The sequence below is a fragment of the Lacerta agilis genome, chromosome 6 (assembly GCF_009819535.1).
Source record: "Lacerta agilis isolate rLacAgi1 chromosome 6, rLacAgi1.pri, whole genome shotgun sequence".
NCBI lineage: Eukaryota > Metazoa > Chordata > Lepidosauria > Squamata > Lacertidae > Lacerta > Lacerta agilis.
This window is the reverse complement of record NC_046317.1, coordinates 15406853-15431410: the sequence shown is the minus strand read 5'-3', so window position 1 is coordinate 15431410 and position 24558 is coordinate 15406853. Positions and strand designations below refer to the sequence as shown.

General features: G+C 41.9%; 1 protein-coding gene and 1 long non-coding RNA gene across 7 annotated transcripts in view; one reads left to right on the top strand and one right to left on the bottom strand.

Annotated features, from left to right (window-relative positions):
* Nucleotides 1-9045, bottom strand: part of NEK7 (NIMA related kinase 7) — a 78320-nt gene extending 69275 nt beyond the window's left edge. For 4 of the 6 annotated variants that reach the window (XM_033151428.1, XM_033151431.1, XM_033151432.1 and 1 more), the window contains exon 1: nt 8777-8928. The gene's annotated coding sequence lies outside the window, so the exon portion shown is untranslated. Of the gene's footprint in view, nt 1-8776 lie in introns of all 6 variants that reach the window. The other 2 variants (XM_033151430.1, XM_033151427.1) reach the window with 2 other exon arrangements.
* Nucleotides 9046-9118: 73 nt separating this feature from the next.
* LOC117048069 overlaps nt 9119-24558 on the top strand; it is a 32953-nt gene continuing 17513 nt past the window's right edge. The window contains exon 1 of the long non-coding RNA XR_004426793.1: nt 9119-9159. This is a non-coding gene — a long non-coding RNA (uncharacterized LOC117048069). The remainder of the gene's footprint in view (nt 9160-24558) is intronic.

Sequence of the window (24558 nt, the reverse complement as noted above, 5' to 3'; positions counted from 1 at the left end):
AATAGCCAGGGGGCCTGGCTTGCTGCACATGGAGCTTGGGGATTTTCCTAGGGAGGCTGTTAGCTCTTCCTTCCCTAAAGCAGAAGTCATTCCTCCTCTCCTCAAAAGCTCCTCACTTTAGTGCCTCAGGCCAGTGACCAATGCCTTCCCATCCACACCACATAAGCAATCCCAACACTGCATTTAATTGCTAATGGCAACATCAAGTAGAAACACTTTTCAGTATTAATGGCTCCTCCCTCAAAACATATAATTTTTCTGCTTCTGATTAACATCCATTCTCCCTCTCTTACATGCAAGGACAAATTCATGGAGTTATTCACAGAGCTATCAATGGCTATATAGTACTGGAGCAATATGCCTCTGGATACAAGTTGTTGGGGACCATGAGTAACAGAATACTATTGCACTCAGTGTCCTAGTTAGTCACTATGAGATTGAAATATTGTAGTGAACCAAAAGGGCATCTAGTAGGGTTCTTCCAAGGTTCCTATTACTTTGAGGAGAAGCAGAAAAAGTCAACTCCATGTTATATGTGTGCGTTTTAACTTTATTTTTTTTAAAAACTAAAAATGGGGAAAAGTAGGATATATGTGTATGTGTGTGTGTGTGTGTGTGTTTAAATTTGTAGTAATGAAACACTGTTACATGTAACTGTGTATTTTTGTAACATTTTGTTTTAATTGTCTGCTGTGGCTTCAGTATTCTATACACACCTTAGAGATATTTTTAATAATAAATATTATAATTTTATTATTTATATACCGCTCAACTAGCTAGGCATGTGCAGAAGCGCCAATTGCATTGCGCACGGTGCGCGGACACAGCAGCGCAGGTTGCGAACACGCCTCCTGCATGGATCGCGTTCGCAACCCAAGCGTCCACTGTACAAAGCTGCAGGAGTGTAGGACAGTAAACGAATTTAAACACTCAGTTCTAGTGAGAACCTAGCGTTTTCAGCACCAGTATTCATGTCCCAGAACTTACGGTATGAACTAATAGGTTTTTAAAAAAGAATACCTTTGAACATGTGGTTTAAAGGATTTAATTGGGTCAGTTTTCACTGCCAGACCCAAACCTCAGAACATGTGATGTGATAGATGAAATAAGAATATTGCAAGCATGTTTAACGGCGCTTTCCCCACATCAATTTGAGTATCTTGAAGGATATGTCCTTGTGAACATAGAATGCATAGGGACAAGCAAAGTTATCTTGGCTTTTTTTAAAAAACAACAACACCAAAACACTAAAGACTTTAGCTTATAATTTAGATAACTGTGATTTGAACACCTACATTATTCTGTTAGACAGCCTTTAACAACTTCAATGTTGCCAATCTTTCAGATTTTGTACAATTCAAAATATGGCTTCAGACAAAAGATATTAATGGCTGACCAGGAATTTAGGGTATTAGTAATATGTGAAGCTGACATATAGCAGGATCTGCTCTTTCATGCAACCACAATGTGATACTTCTTTTAATTAGATTATCATAACACTCTAAAAAATAATGTCAAAGTAATTTATTTTTAAAAAAAACACCTTTAGCTAAGCCAAATTTAAGGCTCCAAAAGTGAGACGGTTTTTGCAGATTTCAATTTAGTTTCTAAGCCATAACTCAAAACAATCATTTATTTACTCTTACATCACAGTGGGTCAAGACTTCCTTGTGCAGAACACAGTTGCATTTTACATTAGTGGCAAGACTGGGAAAAAATGACTTAATTAATGAAAACACCATCTCAACAATTTTTTAAAACTTATACAAGCACTTTCACTGTTACAGAGTGAACTTAGGGGACTCAACTTACGTTCTTTACTCACTATTGATGCCAATGGAAGTTTCCCTCTCAAGGCAAACAATAATTGTAGGAGGGAGTTCATCAAGATGATTTTTACCAGCTTCCTTGCACATAGTCTCAATCCTAAATTACAACCATCCCTCCCCAGCAGCAGCTACTTACTCGTCCTTGTTTAATTATCTAGATTGCTAAGTGCTGGTGTAGAGTAGTAGCTAAGAGACTATGCTATGAATCAAGAAATCCCCAGTTTGAATCTTATCTCTGCCATGAGTTTCCTGGGTAGCTTTAGACAAGCTACACACACATTCAGCCTCAATCTCTCATTTGCAATATGGGAATACCAATACTGTCTTAACTTACAAAGCTGTTGGAAGAATTACAACAAGAAATTGTAAATGAAGTGCTTTGAACAGTCTAATCACATTATATAAATGCTAAATATTATGATTAAAGGCATCCCCAGGTTAAAAAGAGCCATGGACCTTTTGGGGAAAGGTAATGATGAGCACTAATACTTCAAAAGACTGTCTGAAGCATTACAGAATTTTTTTTTGGGGGGGGGAATCTTACAAGCCCAAATCAGTGGGTCTTTACTCAGAGGAAAGCCCCACAGTATTGAGCGGGGCCTGTTCTCAAGCTCAGCTTGATTTTGGAAACCTGGAAGGTTATTAAATCTACATCTCAGGATATTAAAGCAGCTGGCATATGAAACAGGAGGTCCATTAACCAAGATTTTAGATAAATCAATTATGTGCAAGGGGAGATGACTTACAAAAATAACAAATCTACAATCCTATATTTAAGGAAGGGAACAAGAGAGCAATAGGCTTACATGACTCAACAGATCTGTTAGTTTGACCTGAAACCTAGGACAAATGTTAAAATAAATGTTCAATTAAAGACTTGCAAGAATATGAAGGCTTGCCTCTCTCCCTATGCTCCTATTCATATATTATGACCCATTTATTAACTGGATGGTCTTCTGCAAGTGCCACCACCATCCGAGATCAGGCAGATGGCTGCCAGAGTCCCAATTGTGGAACACCCTCTCCAAAGATGTTCATCTGATACCTACAGTTTTGCCAAGCTACGGTATTTGGATACAGTTTTATTCCTGCAGTTATAATCTACTTCTGGGATTTTGTAGCATTTGGCTTATTGTTATTTTTGTATTTATACTGAGCAGAACTTAGTTGGATACAGTAGATGCACTGAAATTTATAGACTTAAGTTAGCCATGCCCATTGATTTCAGTGAGTCTACTTTAAGGATAACTAACGTTGGACCCAACCCATTTTACTTGATTTACTTTTGTTAAACCACACTGTTAATATAACTTAAGAAGTACCGGTACATAAGGGGAAGAGCTGCCCCACGGCCTGTCTACCCCTAGTCTTGTGCATAGCTGTCAACTTTTCCCTTTTCTTGCGAGGAATCCTATTCGGAATAAGGGAATTTCCCTTTAAAAAAGGGGAAAGTTGACAGCTATGGTCTTGTGTCCTCTACATCTTCCACCTCTCAACACTACTGTACTTCCCTAATATACAACCTTTAACAACTGATATATGCTGTTCTCTATAATCCAAATGAAAGCACACTGTAGAGGGTCCATCTTAATTCTTAAACTGTCAGACTTAAATGTTTATCAAGGGTCTATATGCCTATAGAAACAGAAATTACACAACTAGTTCATATTCATACCTTCAAGTTTCAGTCTCTGAGAAACTTATCTCTGTCAAGTAACCTTCCTATGGTGAAAGTGTGCTTGTAAATTCAGCATTACAGGAATACTAGCAAAAAATTACTCTCTACCCTAAAAAATATTGGCTTCAAGTAAAGTATTCCAAAAGGACTGCTGCAAGGTACTGAACTCTTATTTCCCAATTGCTAAAAAAAAAAAGGAAGACAGAAGAGAGTGGGCGGGATAATATCTGTAGTTAAAACAGTGGCAGAAATGCCAAAACTGCATTACTGTACATTAGTGAAATCTATTTGTTCCACCTCTAGAACTGCTGCATTTTATGGTTAGGACTATGTCAGATACCTTCCAGTCTTCTAAAATCTACCTTACTGTTGATTTAGCAGTCAACCGTTTCAAATGTGTACACAGCAGTATTTTATATTTGAGTGTATTCCAGACTCTGCAGCCCTAGAGACTTTTTCATTCAGGCACACACCATGTGTGGCAACAAAGCTAAATGTTACCCACCTCCCATATGTGGTGACCCACCAGGGGCTTGATAAACCTGTTTTTGCTGTCTGTCTGAGACTACAAAATAGGGGGCTGGCAGGCATCTGGCAGGCCACAATGCATGAGTAGTGTGCCGTGTTCCGGTTTGAGGGCAGGGTCACAAGTTGCCCAGCCTATTTAATCTATTTGTTCCCCAACAACTTACCGGTATGTGTTAATAAAAACAGAAAACCTTAGGGTCCTTCAGCTATTGTTTATTTTCTAACTTCTACGGGAAATAAAACTTTCAATCTGCTTTAGTTACCGATGGTAATAATGTAAAAGAAAGTTTAATGCAAAGAAAACCTATCCATTTCCTCACCAACAGTACAGATATTATGGGGGGAAATGACCTTGGGGTGGAAAAGAAACAACACAAGTAGCAGTAGGTAGGAAACTCATTAGCTGAACTAAAAGAACACTGAACAGTACTCCTGCCATGCATCAAAACTTTCTGGAGCATCCAACTGGAACATACAACAAACCTGGGGGTGGGAGCGAGGCTTGGAAGACTGGAGAAAATTATTTAGATCTTCAGCATCTAAATGGCAATCAATCTAAAGTGTCTTGGAGCACTAGTAAGATACTATTAATATATGCACTGTGATAACATTACGACTATAAACAAAAGGCTACCAATTCTAAGAGTTCCAAAGTTTCAAAGACCTTAAGGCATCCTGAAAATTATCAAATACACTTGTTCACTGGAAACCTAATTCCCATTAGTACCAAATAAATGACGTATGTGTCGCATGCATAGTCAACGTTCCACTATTCGCACGAAGACTAGAGACTCAATATAGTATTATCATCATCATAGTGAGGAAAATACTTTTCCTTTCTGAAAAGGCAATAAATGATGGGCTGATTAAAGATGATTAATGGACTTGGGCTTCAATATTTCCTTTGTTTCTTTGAAACACAGACACAATGAAATATATTTATCATGTCAAAAAAAGTCTGCGGTAGAAGAATTTTATAATTGGATGAAAAACAGCACTATTGTCACACAAAGAAAGCTGGCAACACATAAATCATTATAAGGAATTTAACATTTAAGGATTATTAGAGAAACCCTTAGGACTACACAGCAATTTTTAGTGTTCCATTAGTCTGTTACTTTGAAGGGTTTTCCCCTTTTTGGTTGTAAATTCAAATAAACCAAGTTATAATTGAAGATAACATCTATAACAATGCACACATGATTGCATCCAATATTGCACAATCTGTATCCTTGGTACAATTAAGGCTGTAACCCAATGCAGAATTAGGTGTGCCAAAACCTCTCGATTTAAAAGAGTGGCAATCCTAATCGTGTCTACGGAGAACTAAGCTCCACTGTATTCAATGAGACTTGCCCCTAGGTAAGTGTGTACAGGATTGCAGCCTTAGGCATGGCTAACTCTGCATAGGATTGGACTGAAGAGAGATTAGGTGAAATCCAGTAGTTTTGTTAAACATCTCTGCTGGAACACAGGCCTCTAATATTGTTGTACAATGTTCCTAAATATCTTTGGGTGGTAATCAGCCAAATTATACTCAGAATAGACCCACTGAAATTAATGAACATGCATAAGTTTGATCTGTTAATTTCAATGGCTCCACCTTAAATAAAACATAGTTGAACACAATTTGTAGTAAATTAAATAAACTATTAATTACTTTTCAGTAGTTTACCTAGTGAACAGTTCAACTCTGTGTACGCTTACTTAAAAACCCCACTGAGTACAAGATTACAATCCTATGCAATTTACTCAAGAGTCAGCCTCACTGAGCTTAGTAGTAGCATAGCTTCAAGCTGTAAGTTTTTTCAGTATCAGTTATAAATCCTTAGTGGGGTTTTTTATTCCTGCATTCCCACACTTACATCATAACACATTGTTGATATTTCTGGTTTTCCTCTCTGCCTTTTTCAGCTAAATAGGAACTTCTGGAAGGCTCATCTCTCACTAGAAAATGAGAGATGTGCTGTCACTGGAACATCTATTCACCAGGAACAGAATCCAAAAAAATGAAGAAAGTAAGAGCCAATCGTTTTTAAATACACTACCTTTAAAAGTGGTAGTAAGGGAATGGAAAGAAAGAAAGGGAATGGTGAGGAAAGAGGTGTAAGAAATCTCACCTTGTACCTCAACTGTTAGTGAAGTTAACAGACAACCATCTTTCTTAAAATGCATGCAAAGTCCAGGCCCTTTAGTATCCTGCACAATCAAGAGTGTTCAGCCACCAAAGATGATCTTGCTTAAAGAAGCAAAGACGGATGCTTAAAATGAATTTAAGGGTATGCCTACACAACCACTTATAGTGTAACAATTTCCCGTCTTCAACTTTCCATTAATTTACATAATGTTTGTTATACACTAAAACTGACTACAGCCAATTCGCTGTCTGTAACCACCAGCAGCTCAGCAAGCCACCTGAGACTGAAAACGTGATTGATGGACTGTTTACAGCTTTGGTGAGTTACAATGTACATGATGAAAAAGGTACTCTAAATAAACCAGAGAGTAAACACAATTAACAAGTCATTTCCATGAGATCTTGAACCTAGGTACCAAGGTCATGAAAGAACTTCTACATGTGTACTTGACTTCCATGGAAGCATCTCAGAGATGACTCACCCTTCTGTACTAAGCAACAGGCAATCTACTTTATAAGCACACATCTCAGAGGGCTTTTGCCTTATACTGGCAGAATGCTACTGCCACAAAAGACTGTAGAAAACACTTGGAATTACTTCTTTGTTTCCCTTTGTATTGGGGCCATTAACACCAACACTTACATGTGTCCTACCACTACTTCCTAGGAAACAGGCACATCTTTATTTAAATACCACAGGTCTGTATAATTTTCAGCATCTTACAGTATGCAGCTCTGGCTCCTCGACATTTCAGAATGTCAATACCTTGTTTATAAATGGCAAAGTTATTCAGCTGATGCTAAAGCAAGAAAACTGGTGTTCTGTGCAACGAGATATAGAGTTGGAAGCTATGCATCCATTAATAGGGCAAATTCAGCTCTTTATCAGTAACGGAAACATAGCAGTAACTTGCAAACAACAGGAAGATGAAAAGTATGATTTTGCTCCAGATAAATAATTCACTGCTTTATACGTGCACAAACAACACAGGATGGGTATATTTAAGGCTGTACAGTACTTTACAGCATAGTCTAAGTTTGTTGAATGTTGTAATCCTAACCCCACTTAACTGGAAGTATAACCCCACTGAATTCAACTGGGCTTACTTCAGAACAGGCAGTTAGGGCTAAACTGTAAGATCAGTAAAGTCTCTTGCTGCAGTGTAACCTTCTAACCAGCGTAACATTGCTGGAGGTTTACATTAAAAGGGTTTTAAATACTACCACAGACATTTAGCAACGGCACAATGCCAGCACCAATACTTATACCCTCAAGCCCAGCTGGGAAACTGAAGGGAAGGGTGGAGATATTATAATCAAAGAACTGTAGAGTTGGAAGGGACCACGAGGGTCATCTAGTCCAACCCCCTCGACACAGGAATATTTTGCGCAACGTGGGGCTCTACCAACTGAGCTATTCCAGTGTACATCCAGTGTATAACGAAGTACATCCCGTAAGCCTGAAGTTAGCGCGCCCGATGTAGATTACAGAGCTACCTGGGAGGCAGAGGGGAGATGCACTTTTGAGTCGCACACACACAAACAAATATGAATTTGCACACAAGAAAAAGATAGACAGCAGGGAAAGGGATGCTGGTGTCTTTTGCGAACCATGCTACGGGGGCCCCCACCCCAAGCCTGCCTTATCTGGACTGCAAACATCACCACCAGCATCAGAAGTCCTTCGGTTGTCTGAGGAGGAACAATCATGGGTCTTAAACCTCGCTGGTGCTTCACTGTGGGGGCGCCTCCACATGCCACACTAGGAAGTGTGCTGTTGTTCCCACCAATCCCTTGGCGCTGCTAACAACCCCCAGCCTGCCATTATAGGGCAAGCAGGACGCAAACCCCCTGAGCAAAAATAGTTTGGCGCGAGTTCTTATGCAACTTCAGTGCAGATGGCCTTCTACCAAGGTTTCAATACGCGCTTATTTATTTATCCAAGGCCAAAGACGAAGCGGGGTGGGGGGGGAGGTGCGAAGGTGACTAAGGTTGACAACTGACAACACCCCCCCCCCCGCGTAAAGGAGGGGGAACCCCTATGAAGGAGGGAATTGGGACAGGTGCCAGCTCAGAAGGAGACCGCCTTCCCTTTTCCAGAGAACTCTTTTCTCCAAAGCGCGCAAGCGCAGTCGCTCTCTCCCCCCCCCCCTCGCTTACCCGCATCTCCACACAAACCCGCCCTCGTCTTACTTACAACCAGCGCGTGAAGCGGTGGGGGTGGGGGAAAGGGGAGAGGGAAGGAAACGGCACTGACGGCGACCAATGAGAGGCGGGGACATCGTGAGAAGCAGCCAATGGAGACCGCCTGGTGGGAGGGCGAGTATCTGTGGCGAGTATCTGTGGTCCCGGGCGAAGTATCTGTGGCGGAGCGAGCGCGGCGGGCGCCGAGGCCAAAAAGAAAAAGAAAAGAGGCTTGATGTGTTTGGGGTTTTTTTTTAGGGCGGGGGCCGTTTACCGAGCGGGGCTGGCGAACTTCTCCTCAGCGGCCGTTTCCTCGCGCGGCGTCATTTCTCCCTCAGCAGCAGCCTCCTCCACCCACCAAAGCGCGCGCGCGCACGCCCCTCCGCCACCGCCACCCCTCGACTCGGTACTTTCGGTTACCTCAGAAGGCTGGGCAGGCGTCGGTTTCAGTTATTTTTTAAATCTCCCTCAGGCAGGACGCGGCAATACGTGGGAGAGGAGTGTGTGAGGGTTTTGTGTGGAGAAGGAGCGCAGCCCTCAGCCTCCCTCTTTTTCCCCCTGCTCCTACTCGCGTTCTCGCTCGCATCTTCCGTCTCCTGGTGCCGCCGCTGTCAGGCTGTAAACATCCCGGCATCCCCGAGGACAAGAAGGCGGGGCCGGGCGCACCGCCTACCGGCCCTGCCTCCCTCCTAGCCGCCGGCCGGCTGGCTGGCTGTCGGTCGGTCGCCGGCTCCCCGCGCGCGCAGTTACTACACACCGCGGAGAGCACGTCTTGGCCGCCGCCAGAAAGAGGAGGCAGAAAGGTACCGTGGCTTCGCCTTACAAAAAAGTTGGGGGCGCGAGAAAGGAAGGGAAACAGCGCGGGGAAACGGCTCCACGCCGTTTCTTTTCTCTGTCGCGCACACACAGACACACACGTTATGGGCTTCGCGTCCTGCCTCAGTAAGGACTCCTTCTGATTGACTGGTTCTGTTCATGACCTAGGAACCGACTCCTAGGGGCCGAGGGGGAGTGTCTAGAGCCACCCCAATAAAATATTCCCCCCCCCAAAGTTGCCATTCCAATGGTGTGCGTGCACTGCGTCATGTGATCGATTATGCTGGGGAGGGCTTACCCCCTTCCCCATTATTCAAGTTGGCATCCCTGGATGACATTTAGAGCAGGCAGCTTGCCTCTCCTTAACCATCACCCCCACCCCAGTCAATACACACGTGATTGTCCCGCTTTGAATGTGTGCACTTTACAAGGATACTCCCCCCCCAGCTAAAAAATATCCCCAAATGCCCCATCTCCGCAGCAGTGGGTGCTGTCTCCCCAATTTCCTGGCTTCAGAGGCAGATTACACCTTACAGCAAAGTTTCCCAAACTTGGGTCTCCAGCTGTTTTGGACTACAACTCCCATCATCCCTAGCTAGCAGGATAAGTGATCCAGGATGATGTAGACCCAAGTTCGGGAAACCTTGCCCTACCATGCAGGACCGGTGCTAGGGTTTCTTGCGCCCTAGGCGAGACCACCTTCTGGCGCCCCCCCGCCAAAGCCTGCTTTAGCAGGAGGTGGGGGTGGTGGAGAGGCAAGCAGGACCTTCTCCGCTGTAGCGGAGAAGCTGCTGCTCGCCCACCCCGCCCCCGCCAAAGCCTGCTTTAGCAGGAGCCGGGGGTGGTGTAGGGGGCAAGCAGCACCTCTGCTACAGCGGAGAAGCTGCTGCTAGCCTGTCCCGCCCCCTCGCCAAGCCTTCTTTAGCGGGAGCCGGGGGGTGGTGTAGGGGGCAAGCAGCACAGCTGCTGCTACCCCGTCCCACCCCCTGCCCAAGCCTGGCCAGCGCCCCCTCGATTTTGGCGCCCTAGGCAATTGCCTAGTTCGCCTTAATGGACGCGCCGGCCCTGCTACCATGTTTCTTAGACTTGGATCCCCAGCTGTTGTTCCTACGGTCCTGATAGCTAGGGATGATGGGAGTTGTAGTCCAAAAACAGCTGGGGACCCAAGTTCAGGCAGTTGGAGGATTGAAAAAGTTCGACCAACTCTTACTTCAGATCTGGGGTGTATTCAGTTTTACAGTTTCCCTTCATTGGACTAGTTCTGCACATCCTCAGCAGTTTAAACTGCAGGTGCATTTGCTTTGCATTTGTTTTTAAAGTGCAGTCAGCAGTGAGCCAGCTGAATGCAGCACAGTATACAAATACTGTTTCTCACATACTGCAGGTCTGTCTCTCACATACTACAGGAAAGACCAGTCTTACGTTATTGTGCCCTCAATAATAGAGTGGAGCTGCCTTCACATAGTTAAAAGTCCATATATAAGTTTGTGTCTAAACTTAAGGGAGTCAAAGTCAGACACAACTCTCAATCACATGTATAAAATGGAACAAATACAGTTCCTTCAGCTGTGTTGCACCATTTTCTTCAGCCTTCAGTTCTCAAATGTTGAACACTACTATCAGGCTCAGTCATTTTAGTCAATGGCCAGGGATGATACATAGTCCCCACAACTTCTGGGGACCTATACTCTTATACTCTTAATGTGATTCCATACCTATACCATATGGTGTGAATGACCTTGTGACATAGAACACAAATAAAATATGCTGAAATGCGCTTCCAATGTAACACAAAAGCAAGAATGTACAAATGTTACAGTGGATAAGCATACCCACCTGTAAAACATGTCTCCCTGGTGTTAACTATCTATCTATCTATCTATCTATCTATCTATTTTTTATATTTTTTTATCCTCCAGATAGCTCAAGATGGCATACATGGTTCATTCCCTTCCCATTTTATCCATATAACAACACTCAGGTTAGGCTGAGCAGCCATGACTGGCCCAAGGTCACCCAGTGAACTACATAGCTGAGTGGGAATTTGAACCCTGTTCTCCCAGGTCCACATTCAAACCACTACAGTTTATTGTACCTCTGCATATCTATGAAGCAGTTAACTTACCAGTAGAAGGCGTGTGATTGATGGCCATATCTGGAGAAAACTTGTCACAGCTTGCTTATGGAAGAATGGGCCTCAGAAGCAAATTGTCCAACAACTAACTTTTAATTCATAATGAAACATTAATTCCATTGACAAGTAATGCACATTTTTCTTAAATCCAACTACAGGAGCTAATGAATAAAAGGAAGCAGTACTATGAAAATGAGAACTGTTTCTACTGCATTTTCACTTTAGCAGGCAAAAATATTTCAGTTGAATAAGAGAAATATATTCCCCACAACAAAGCATCTTTCAGATCTGGAAAGCATCACTGCAATTTTATTTAAGCAAGTTTGTAGAGAGATGAATGAATACCTTTCAGTATTTAAATGAGGTTTATTTCTTCATTTACTCTCATGAAAATATCCCTTCTGGCCCCCTCGGCAACCTCTTTCATTTTTAGATCAGCTATTTATGCAGTATAAGCAATGATATTTCTAACAAAGGCCCTGAGGAAATTAGTAAGTCAGTTGGTCTCTCTTCTCTAGAGTTACCAGAATCATCAATAATTCAGCAAACGTTCTGTTTAATATAGCATTTAGGTAACTGGGTACAGTCGGCCAAAAGAAATGGACTTGAACATGTTGAAAAGCACTATGGTTCTGGCTGTAGAATGAGGTTTCACAGCAATATTTTAGAGAGCTTCTTCCTCAACTAAATCACAAATTTCCAGGAAGTGTACTTTAAAATCTGAATGCCACTGGTTTCAAAGAATGATAGCCCCACGTGCAGAGGTCTCATCATGCTTCCACTACAGTTATAAACGACTCCCACAACAGCAGTTCAGCTACCAAAAACCATGAAAAATGGGCCACCACTGGTTCATCAATGTGGACAGCAATCTTAAAAAACACCAAAAAGGGAGTAAGCTCTATTGAACACAGTAGGATTTACTTCCAAGTAAATATACTAAGGTTTGTGCTGTTAGTTTCATTTGGAAATAACCCAAGAAGGGAGATTAAAAGTTTGAAGAATATTATTTGGTTTTTTCCTTCATCTATTTGAGTAGCAAGGGGAATGGGTGGTGCTGTGGTCTAAACTACTTAGCCCAGGGGTAGGCAACCTAAGGCCCATGGGCTGGATGCGGCCCAATTGTCTTCTAAATCTCACCTGCAGACGGTCCAGGAATCAGCGTGTTTTTACATGAGTAGAATGTGTTCTTTTATTTAAAATGCATCTCTGGGTTATTTGTGGGGCCTGCCTGGTGTTTTTACATGAATAGAATGTGTGCTTTTATTTAAAATGCATCTCTGGATTATTTGTGGGGCATAGGAATTCGTTCATTTCCCCCCAAAAAATATAGTCCGGCCCACCACATGGTCTGAGGGACAGTGGACCGGCCCACAGCTGAAAAAGGTTGCTGACCCTGACTTAGCCTCTTTGGGCTTGCCAATCAGAAGGTCACCAGTTCAAGTCCACGCAACGGGGTGGGCTCCCTTTGCTCTGTCCTAGCTCCTGCCAACCTAGCAGTTTGAAAGCATACTAGCATGAGTAGATAAATAGGTACCGCTACGGTATTTAAAAGATACTGTTCTGTTTTGGAAATACAATAATTATATACAGGTATGTCTTGTGGAGGGCAGTTAGGTAAACCAGCAAGAAAAGTAGAAGGAGCTATACAAAGTACAGGCAGTAATTACTGGAAGACCAGGATATTGGTTCGCCAACTAGTGCTTCCAAACCTCTACGCTAATTGATTTCAATAGGATTTAGGTGCACCTAATGCTTCTCTGGACTGGGGACAGAAAATATTGGGACTAGTAAGTAAGTCAGGGTGATATTAAATTGATTTGAAAGGGTCTGCTCCAAGTAGGACTTAGTTTGATATCACCCTCAACCTGCAGTGGGTCAAATCGTTTTAAACAAAGCAGCACTGACAGTGACATGCTTTTGTCATAATTTTGTAGTGGTGAGGTCTTGAACAAGGCATTCTTCTCAGATAATGGCAATTACTTAGAACTCTGTGCCCGTTGTATTGGACACTGATGGAATGATGACAGTAGTGGAAATTTATGAAACCTAATGGAAAGGAATTTCCTCATAAATTTGTTTTGGTTTCTCAATGTCTGTGCTTGCTAGGAGAACTTATTATGACATTACATTCAAAGTCTTGGATGCAAACAGTTAATCCCTTAGGACTCAATACCAGTTTTGCTCTGTTGAATAGATGGCAGGCATGCTGGAGGAGCAGCACAGTCAGTGCATATTCCCTCCACATGGCTAACCATGTAACTTCCATGATGTGACTAGCAATGTGAAACCTTGACCCTGTTCTTAAATGTGAATCGTTCTGTTTTGGAGGGGCAATGCATTAGGATAATAAACAAATAGCATCTTAAGTTTCAATATGATATGCCATTACCATTAGGAAGTGGGCTAGGAAATAATTCAGAGACATATATGGTGGAATTCTACTGCTACTGCTGTGTTAAGTACATCCTGCAAGCTGCCTAGATAAAAGACCATTCAAGTCTCTCTGCTTGAGTGTAAAAAAGTAAGAGCAAGGTACACATTTATGGCAGCATAACCTGTGTGTTGGAATGCAGAGGATTTCTGCTTAGCAGAGGGTGAGATGATCTAAAATGCAGGGACGGAGTGGCAGATTGAATATACTTATCCATAATTGTTTTTTCTGCAATGCGACTGCATGGCTAGAATTAAACCCTATTGGGAGAATAACGGCTAAAGGGAATCAGTTTCAGGAACAAAAGCATTGAAAGGGTTCTGCACCCCATACTACCAGTCCATGCTGCATTGTATAGGAATTTGACCTGATCTATATTCTCAGTACTAGATCCTGATTTTGGGTGTCCTTCAGTGAGATGCACTAGCTGCCCCCTAGTAGCCAATCCCCTGCTACCAGGTCAGCTCACTGCCTTCAGATTCCTCTGTCAGTGACACTTCAGATTAGCATGGCTCATATCAAGCAGTATCTCCAGCAGACCCTGCTGCCAGCCTCCTGAGTTTGAGCCCACTGTTGACTTTTGCCTCTGCTTGATGTGGAAATCAATGTGGGTGCCTTACCTTACAATTTCCATTCTTTTGTGTATGCCACGTTTTGAGTGCCTTATTTTTTCGTTTAAATTGAAAGGGTGGTGGTTGGGTTTTTAATGTTACCATCACTTTCAAATACATGATAATTAACCACTAGACATAGATATGGAATCTTACTTTTTCCTACCTTTCATATGCAGATCCAGATACACAGAAAGACATTTTAAAAAGACACTTTAGTAAAGATTTGCATATGCCCTTGATCTTGAAATTATAAAATTTGACATAAGGTTCACACTTCTAAGTAAAATATTTAATGAGATGCAGAATTTTGAAAATGGCAGTGTTCACTAAAACTTCTATGTATTGTGGGATTTGTAAGGGTGTCTACTCATTGAGGACAATTTATCTGTCAAATATCATCAATCAGCAGGAATTTTCACATTAAATCATTATATTTGGTTGGTTACGAGTGATCATCACCTTGAGATAAGACAATCAGTTCAGCAGAATCTTACATGATAGAAAAACCTACAGGGTAACCCAGTGGTCTAAGATAGCCTTAGAGAGTGGTTGGCAAAAGACTAGGTAGAGATAGCTCCTGTGCTTTTAACAGCTGCATGACAGATAGAAATATAGATGAAACTCTTCCCATTACATTTATTATAGCACCTACTGTATGATTCCCATTGCATAACATTATGGAATCTTTTTAAGATTCTTATGGTGAATCTTTTCCCACTTAATAAAAAAACACACCCAAAACTAAGATGAGATTATATATGGTTAAATTGACCCATTTCCCCAGACTTGACTGCATTTCTCAATTATTATTTAAAATCACAAACACAAAAAGTGAACTTTAATAGCAGACTTTATTCATCCTTTAAAATATGCCTCTTTTGCATCTTTCTGAAAGCGAGATAATCGTGTCATGTTCTGAACTGCACCATGATTGATAGTCTCAGTCCTTGGGATGCAAACAATTACCTGCTTGAAAGGAAACTGAACAAAACCAGTGTACATTGACATTTAACTTATCTCTATGGTTACAATTTAGTTTTTTAAAATAAATACATCAGTTGCTGTATCTGACAGTGCCCATTTAAACATACAATCCCATCTTAGAAAATCAGGAACTGTAAGATGTTTCGATATCAAAGGGGTTTTTAACAAAGGTAGAACTGAGGTTTTAAATGTCACAACTTAACTATCCAAGGCCTGGCATGTTTCTCTGACTAAGGTATTTGCATTTTATGAGAAAACACAGCATTGGAAAGCTTAGCCAAATCCACAACAACATGTACTTGCCTATGACATTAAACAAAACTATATACTTTATTCACTTAACAAGGCTGCTCCTGAAGTAAATGTTGCTTCATTTACAGTTGGGCTTGTAACTCATATGAGAAACCATTTAACTATGCCATATTTACCGTATTTTCCGGCGTATAAGACGACTGGGCGTATAAGACGACCCCCAACTTTTCCAGTTGAAATATAGAGTTTGAGATATACTCGACTGCAGATTCTCCACCCGGCGTATAAGACGACCCCCAACTTTTGAGAAGATTTTCCTGGATTAAAAAGTAGTCTTATACGCCAGAATATACAGTATGTATATTACGCCTCCTAGCCAACCTAGCAGTTTGAAAGCACATCAAAGTGCAAGTAGATAAATAAGTACCGCCCCGGCGGGAAGGTAAACGGCGTTTCCGTGTACTGCTCTGGTTCGCCAAAAGCGGCTTAGTCATGCTGGCCACATGTTCCGGAAGCTGTTTGTGGACAAACGTCGGCTACCTCAGCCTATAGAGCGAGATGAGCACTGCAACCCCAGAGTCGTCCGTGACTGGACCTAACGGTCACTTTACCTTTAAGAGCAGTTTAAATATAGGGTGTGGATATGTTCTGCAGCCTTCACCAAAAATGTTATTTTTATCGAGTGGTAAGCCACTCTGGGAAGGGACCCTGAGGGTTGTCTAGTTCAACCCTCTGCAGTGCAGGAATCTCAACTAAAGTATCTATGACAGATGGCCATTAAATTTCTGCTTAAACACCTCCAGTGAGTCCACTGCTTTCCAAGGGAGTCTGTCCCACTGTGAAACAGCTCTTACCATCAGAAAGTTCCTGATGTTTAGTGGGAATCTCCTTTCATGTAACTTGATTCCATTGGTTCAGATACTATGCTCCAAAGCAAGAGAAAACAAGCTTGCTCCATCTTCCATGTAACAGCCCCTAGATATCGAAAGATAGCTATCATATCTCGATACGAATCCAAGGCAGTCCTTTTAACATCACAGTAATCCAAGTTTATGCACCAACTTCCAGTGCTGAAGAAACTGAAATTGACCAATTCTATGAAGACTTACAACACCTTATAGAAATGACACCAAAGAAGGATGTTCTTCTCATTATAGGGGATTGGAATGCTAAAGTAGGGAGTCAAGAGATAAAAGGAACAACTGGCAAGTTTGGCCTTGGGGTTCAAAATGAAGCAGGGCAAAGGCTAATAGAGTTCTGTCAAGAGAACAAGCTGGTCATCACAAACACTCTTTTCCAACAACACAAGAGACGACTCTACACATGGACATCACCAGATGGGCAACATCGAAATCAGATTGATTATATTCTCTGCAGCCAAAGATGGAGAAGCTCTATACACTCAGCAAAAACAAGACCTGGAGCTGACTGTGGCTCTGATCATCAGCTTCTTATAGCAAAATTCCAGCTTAAACTGAAGAAAGTAGGAAAAACCACTGGGCCAGTAAGATACAATCTAAATCAAATTCCTTATGAATACACAGTTGAAGTGAAAAACAGGTTTAAGGACTTAGATTTGGTGGATAGAGTGCCTGAAGAACTGTGGATGGAGGCTCGTAACATTATACAGGAGGCAGCAACGAAAACCATCCCAATGAAAAAGAAATGCAAGAAAGCAAAGTGGCTGTCCAATGAGGCCTTAAAAATAGCGGGGAAGAGAAGGCAAGCAAAATGCGAGGGAGATAGTGAAAGATACAGGAAATTGAATGCAGATTTCCAAAGAATAGCAAGGAGAGACAAGAGGGCCTTTCTAAACGAACAATGCAAAGAAATAGAGGAAAATACAGAATGGGAAAAACCAGAGATCTGTTCAAGAAAATTGGAGATATGAAAGGAACATTTCGTACAAAGATTACCACAATTAAGGACAAAAGTGGAAAGGACCTAACAGAAGCAGAAGACATCAAGAAGAGGTGGCAAGAATACACAGAGGAACTATACCAGAAAGATATAGAGGTCTCATACACCCCAGGTAGTGTGGTTGCTGACCTTGAGCCAGACATCCTGGAGAGTGAAGTCAAATGGGCCTTAGAAAGCCTTGCTAACAACAAGGACAGTGGAAGTGATGATATTCCAGCTGAACTATTTAAAATCCTAAAAGATGATGCTGTTAAGGTGCTACACTCAATATGCCAACAAGTTTGGAAAACTCAGCAGTGGCCAGAGGATTGGAGAAGATCAGTTTACATCCCAATCCCAAAGAAGGGCAGTGCCAAAGAATGCTCTAACTACCGCACAATTGCACTCATTTCACACGCTAGCAAGGTTATGCTTAAAATTCTACAAAGCAGGCTTAAGCAGTACGTGGACCGAGAACTCCCAGAAGTGCAAGCTGGATTTCGAAGGGGCAGAGGAACCAGAGACCAAATTGCAAACATGCGCTGGATTATGGAGAAAGCTAGAGAGTTCCAGAAAAACATCTACTTCTGCTTCATTGACTACGCAAAAGCATTTGACTGTGTCGACCACAGCAAACTATGGCAAGTTCTTAAAGAAATGGGAGTGCCTGATCACCTCATCCGTCTCCTGAGAAATCTGTATGTGGGACAAGAAGCTACAGTTAGAACTGGATATGGAATAACTGATTGGTTCAAAATTGGGAAAGGAGTACGACAAGGCTGTATATTGTCCCCCTGCTTATTTAACTTATATGCAGAATTCATCATGCGAAAGGCTGGGCTGGATGAATCCCAAACCGGAATTAAGATTGCCGGAAAAAATATCAACAACCTCAGATATGCTGATGATACAACCTTGATGGCAGAAAGTGAGGAGGAATTGAAGAACCTTTTAATGAGGGTGAAAGAGGAAAGCGCAAAATATGGTCTGAAGCTCAACATCAAAAAAACTAAGATCATGGCCACTGGTCCCATCACCTCCTGGCAAATAGAAGGGGAAGAAATGGAGGCAGTGAGAGATTTCACTTTCTTGGGTTCCATGATCACTGCAGATGGTGACAGCAGTCACGAAATTAGAAGACGCCTGCTTCTTGGGAGAAAAGCAATGACAAACCTAGACAGCATCTTAAAAAGCAAAGACATCACCTTGCCGACAAAGGTCCGTATAGTTAAAGCTATGGTTTTCCCAGTAGTAATGTACGGAAGTGAGAGCTGGACCATCAAGAAGGCTGATCGCCGAAGAATTGATGCTTTTGAATTATGGTGCTGGAGGAGACTCTTGAGAGTCCCATGGACTGCAAGAAGATCAAACCTATCCATTCTCAAGGAAATCGGCCCTGAGTGCTCACTAGAAGGACAGATCCTGAAGTTGAGGCTCCAGTACTTTGGCCACCTCATGAGAAGAGAAGACTCCCTGGAAAAGACCCTGATGTTGGGAAAGATTGAGGGCACAAGGAGAAGGGGACGACAGAGGATGAGATGGTTGGACAGTATTCTCGAAGCTACTAACATGAGTTTGGCCAAACTGCGGGAGGCAGTGAAGGATAGGCGTGCCTGGCGTGCTCTGGTCCATGGGGTCACGAAGAGTCGGACACGACTGAACGACTGAACAACAACAACAGCTATCATATCTCCTCCCAGTCTCCTCTTTTCCAAGCTAAACATACCAAACTCACCTAGATCCTTTTCACATGTACCACTGGCAAGCCATCTTATATTTGTGCAGCTGGCTCTTTCTGCCTATGTGTAAAAGGTAAAGGGACCCCTGACCGTTAAGTCCAGTCCCAGACAACTCTGGGGTTGCGGTGCTCATCTCACTTTACTGGCCAAGGAAGCCGACATTTGTCTGCAGACAGCTTCCAGGTCATGTGGCCAGCATGACTAAGCTGCTTCTGGCAAACCAGAGCAGTGCACAGAAATGCTGTTTACTTTCCTGCCGGAGCAGTACCTATTTATCTACCGGTACTTGCACTTTGACGTGCTTTCGAACTGCTAAGTTGGCAGGAGCAGGGACCGAGCAACGGGAGCTCACCCCATCATGGGGATTTGAACTGCTGACCTTCTGATCGGCAAGCCCTAGGCTCTGTGGTTTAGACCACAGTAGATCCTTCCATTTGTTCCTACTGAAATTCATTTTGTTAGTTTGGGCCCACTTTTCCAATCCGCTAAGATCATATTGAATCGTGATTCTGTCTTCTGCACCATTAACTACCCCTCCCACTTTGGTGTTATCTGCAAATTTGATGAGAATACCCTAAATTCCTGCATCCAAGTCGTTTATAAAGACGTTGAACAACAATGGGCCAAGGACAGAACCCCTTTTTCCAGGATGACAAGGAACCATTAGTGAGCACTCTTTGGCTTTGGTCAGTCATCCAACTACAAATCCACCTAACAGTTACCTCATCCAGCTCATGGCTTTTCTGCAAGAATTTAATGGGGGAATTTGTCAAAAGCCTTGCTGAAATCAAGATACACTATGTCTACAGCATTCCCCTGATCCACCAAACTTGTAACATGATAAAAAAAGAAAAAGAAATGAGATTTGACCGGCATGTCTTATTTTTGAGAAACTCATGTTGGGTCTTAGTAATTAGAGCATAATTTTCTAAGTGCTCATAGTTTAATTATTGTGTGAAAACTACCATATTCTGCATGATATAGCAAGAGGTTGGAGAACACACCAGGAGACAGGCTGAAAACAGTGCCTTCTGTACAATCTAGAAGTTTTATTTGAGTGAACCTCAAAGTTCCTCCAAAGTTCATGATCTCAATTTGTTTTTGTATAAATATTTTGTAGACACTTCCTGTTAAACAACAAACATGAAATACCGTAAAAAGACCAGTACAAACAGTAAGCAGAGTAAATGGAGAGTGGAGTCTTTCAGCTCAGCTGATTTATGCAGTGGTTGCTTTGACCACATGGCTTCACAACTACTTTTAAGACCTTTTAAGCCCCCATACATGGCAGAAGGGAGAATTCTCTACTATAAGGACAACACTCCTTTCTCTATCTGCAAGGATTCCAAAATCATCAGTGATCTATTCATAATCTGTGCACCTTTTAAGTAAAGGATAGAATTTGGATGTCCAATGCTGGATTAAGCACACAACTATTATATGGTATCCCAGTTTGGATAAATGCCTTCAACCAAGCTACTGAAAGACTGAAGCTTTCCTTTGCGGTGGGGGGGGGGTGGTACTAAATTGTGTCCCCTATGCTGCTCTATGTGTAGAAAGAAACCAAAAACTTTTAGTAACAAAAGCATGGCTGTGAACGTTTAAGACTTAAGTTTTGGTTGTAGCTGCATTATAGATCAGAACCTAATAGTCTTGCTGTGGCCATGTTAGCTGAATATCAATAATCAGGATGCCTAAGAAGGATTGAGAACAAAATTAAACAGATAGGTATCTCACTAAATTCCTTGTACTGCTTATCAGAAAAACCTGCATTTGACATAATTAAATGCAGATTGTTAGACAATGAATTTCAATAACTTAGTAGGCAAATCAAAAATAGCTAGGGTTCCCCCCATGCCATTTTTACACCTGAAAACCAGGACCTGTCAGGAATTTTCCTGACATGGCAAGTCTAGAAATAGCACCTCTGCAAGTCTGGGGATGGTGCAATGTGGACAGCCAATGGCAACTTATCTCTCCCATTTGACCAACCCAAATCAACACAGGTCATACATGCCAGCAAGACTGAATGTGCTACCTTCAGCAATGCTATAGGAGAGATTCCAGAAAATACCACTTGCAGAGAGACTATGTACCTGTAGAGTCGTATAGAATCAGTCATGCATGTTATTTTGCACTGCCCCTTGTATCAGACAATTTGATCTAAATTCATTAATCAGTTGGTTGTTAGCAGGGAGTGGCATTCAAATGAATGTAAGGTAGCTTTCCTTATTTTTACTCAGGATGGGGATAAGATGGAGATAGTAACCAGGTTTCTGCAACAAAATGAGGATTAATGAATGTTATACATTATTTTGATCGCTAGATGCAGATTTTGCCGAATGATTTTATTTTACTGAACTTTACTGGAATAGTGTCTAGATGACAATAAATGTTTGAGAATTGGAATAGAATTTGAAAGCACTGCAGCCGCAAGACTTACATCCCCTGCAATAGCACTGGGTTTTCTATTTGTATCAAGAAGGAGAAATACAGAAGTGTCAGCTGATGACTCTGCTGCATTTATCTAGGATAGGATGCCACTTTACCGGGACTGATACAATTCAGGTTATTTATGCCATAATAGCTGGAGGAATCTCATAGAACAGGCACCCCCAAACTCGGCCCTCCAACTGTTTTGGGACTACAACTCCCATCATCCCTAGCTAACAGGACCAGTGGTCAGGGATGATGAGCATTGTAGTCCCAAAACAGCTGGAAGGCCAAATTTGGGGGTGCCTGCCATAGGATATGGCTACCAAGGCTTCCCTTGGTGATTTCTCTTTCTTTGTGATCCTGCTGTCCTTTAAACACAGGCTCAGTTCTCTGTAAGTTCTCTGTTCTCTCAGTGAGCAGATCACAATTTCCAGGGATCAGGTAAATAATTTTTCCCAACCAAAATTGTCACCCATACATTATTTCAGTCAGCAGATTACTCACTAATGTTTCCCTGTTCACATTGCTTTGAGCATTTGAGACATGCCACTTGTTTTGTTCATAATTCATTTCTTTAAAATTCCTGTGGCTGAGTCGCTAATGAGTTGAATTCTTGACATTGCCGTTCTTTGAACGTGTAAATCACTATGAAAATATCATTACAGTCTGTTATAGGAGTGGAAAGAGAGAAAGCAAAAGCCAGGTATGACTTATTAATTAGGTCAATGTTAAGGATAAAATTGATAACATTGTCTAAAGTTTAGCAGCACTGGAGAAGAAAGAAACAAGTGATGTGGATGGAACATGCATCCCTGTCCTTCCAAAATCCTGCCTGTCAGAGAAATAATTATTATATGAAAGAAGATGTTCACCTACTGAGCTGATTTAACCATTGGTTTTTAGGACCTTGGAACTTGGAAAGCCCCTTCTAAGGTGGCTCACCTCAGAATATGGTGGCTGTTTTACACCTTCACATGGCAGATAAACAGCAGTTATAATATGAATTCCAGAGGTGATTTGGAAAAGAGATTGGTTTCTCCCGAAGTGCACAGAAGTAATGTTCTGTATATTTCAACCAATTTCAAGCTAGAACTAGGGAAAGCTTGGAAAGAGCTTGTACATGTGACTGTATTTGTATTTGGCAGTCCTGGGGAAGGAGAAAGTCTGGCTGGTGTATCAGAGTTCCATGTCAGTATGTATTTTGGATAATGCCCCACACATCATTTACCGGTACTCTTCCTGTATCACTCTGGCTCTGGAACTATCCTGTGTTGCTTAGATCTAAGCTGTCTTAAAGACTATATTCCCTCATATAAACCTGCCTTTTTGAGATCTTATGCGGAAGCCCTTTTTCAATCCTGCTACCCTCACAGGCACACTTTGTGGGGACACGGAAAAGGGCCTTCTTGGTGGCTGTTCCCAGACTCTGGAACTCCCTCCCTGGAAAAGCTAGACTGGCTCCCTCCTTGTTGTATTCAGTGCAGTTCTTACCACATTTACTTAGAGATAGATCTTGCAAAAAAAAAAAAAAAAATCTCACTCTCCTTCACGCCTGCTTTTCGTGAATGGCAGAAGCAGATGCATAAAGGCGTATGGATGAACAAATCTGCCAATTTTGGCTCTCTCTATTCCGCATTTGAACTTGGGACCTGTTGCATGCTAAGCACACACTCTCTGAATCATACACAACACTTCCCAATGTTGAAATTAGACATACCTAGTATACCAGATGCAAAAACCATGTTTTGCCCATGAGATTAGAGATGGTATAGTGTCATGACCAAAAAAATGGCATTCCACATTTGATCTGTTAAACCCTAATAACGGTAATAATTTTTAATTCTCACAGCAGTTGTACCCTCAATTCACTTCTATGACCAAAATTGATAAAACTTCTGAGTCCAGCACTGGGTATACAAAGATTATCAGATTTCATGGTTTATAGGTGGATATGAGTATAAACTATTCCCACATTAGTATTTTCACCTACCTTGCTTTGCAAGTAGGTTGCCCTGGAGATGAATCGTGGAGAATGCCCTGCCCTCCTAGCCGCCGCGAATAGGCTGAATTTGAATTCTGGGTTTGGCAGGAACCCAGAAGCTATTCCGATGGCCAAGAGGCATGGCAACTGCCAAGAAGGAAGGGGCATGGCTGCGGTAGGATGGGGAGTCCCGTGCCGGGCTGCAAACATCGCCCACCATTGGATTGGTGAGTGGCCATTTAGGGCCTCTGAGGGAAATACTCACACTCTTATTTCCTAATTAAACACAAAAGTGTGAAATATAACCAGATATGTTCACAGTATTTCTTGGGATTTTGATCTTGTGAGTCTAATCAAAGAAAAGGGTTATACAAATTAATTTTCTAATACATTATTTTATTTTATTGCTCTGTGTGCACAATAACTCTCTGGATTTTCCATTGACCCCCTTTTAAAATCTTCAAGGGGAATATTTAACTCTGGGGTTGTTTCTTTACCTCCACTTTTAAGAGACTGCTGAAGGTTTGTAATGATGAAGCAAGATTATAAAGAAAAACAGTCATTCCTCTTGCAGCCCTTTTTTCTTCAATTAGTATTTCTAATCACATTAGACATGTTTCCAGTATCCAGAGAGGATGCCTGATCCCTACAGCTATCGTGAACCATTAACTTTAATTAAAATTTACAAGTCTAATGTTGTTACATCTGCTAAAAGCATTAACTGCCATGTTAATTACCAAAATGTTAATGTTGCGTTAAAATATGAATGTTCCCTTTTGACAGATCCTCTCTGGTCCCACACTCCACACCCCCACCTTGCTGGAACGTGTCCTAAAAACTGCAAAATCTGAAGGAAAAGCATGAGCAGGAATTGAAATAATAAACAGTACCAGTAAAATCTTTATCTGAAGAT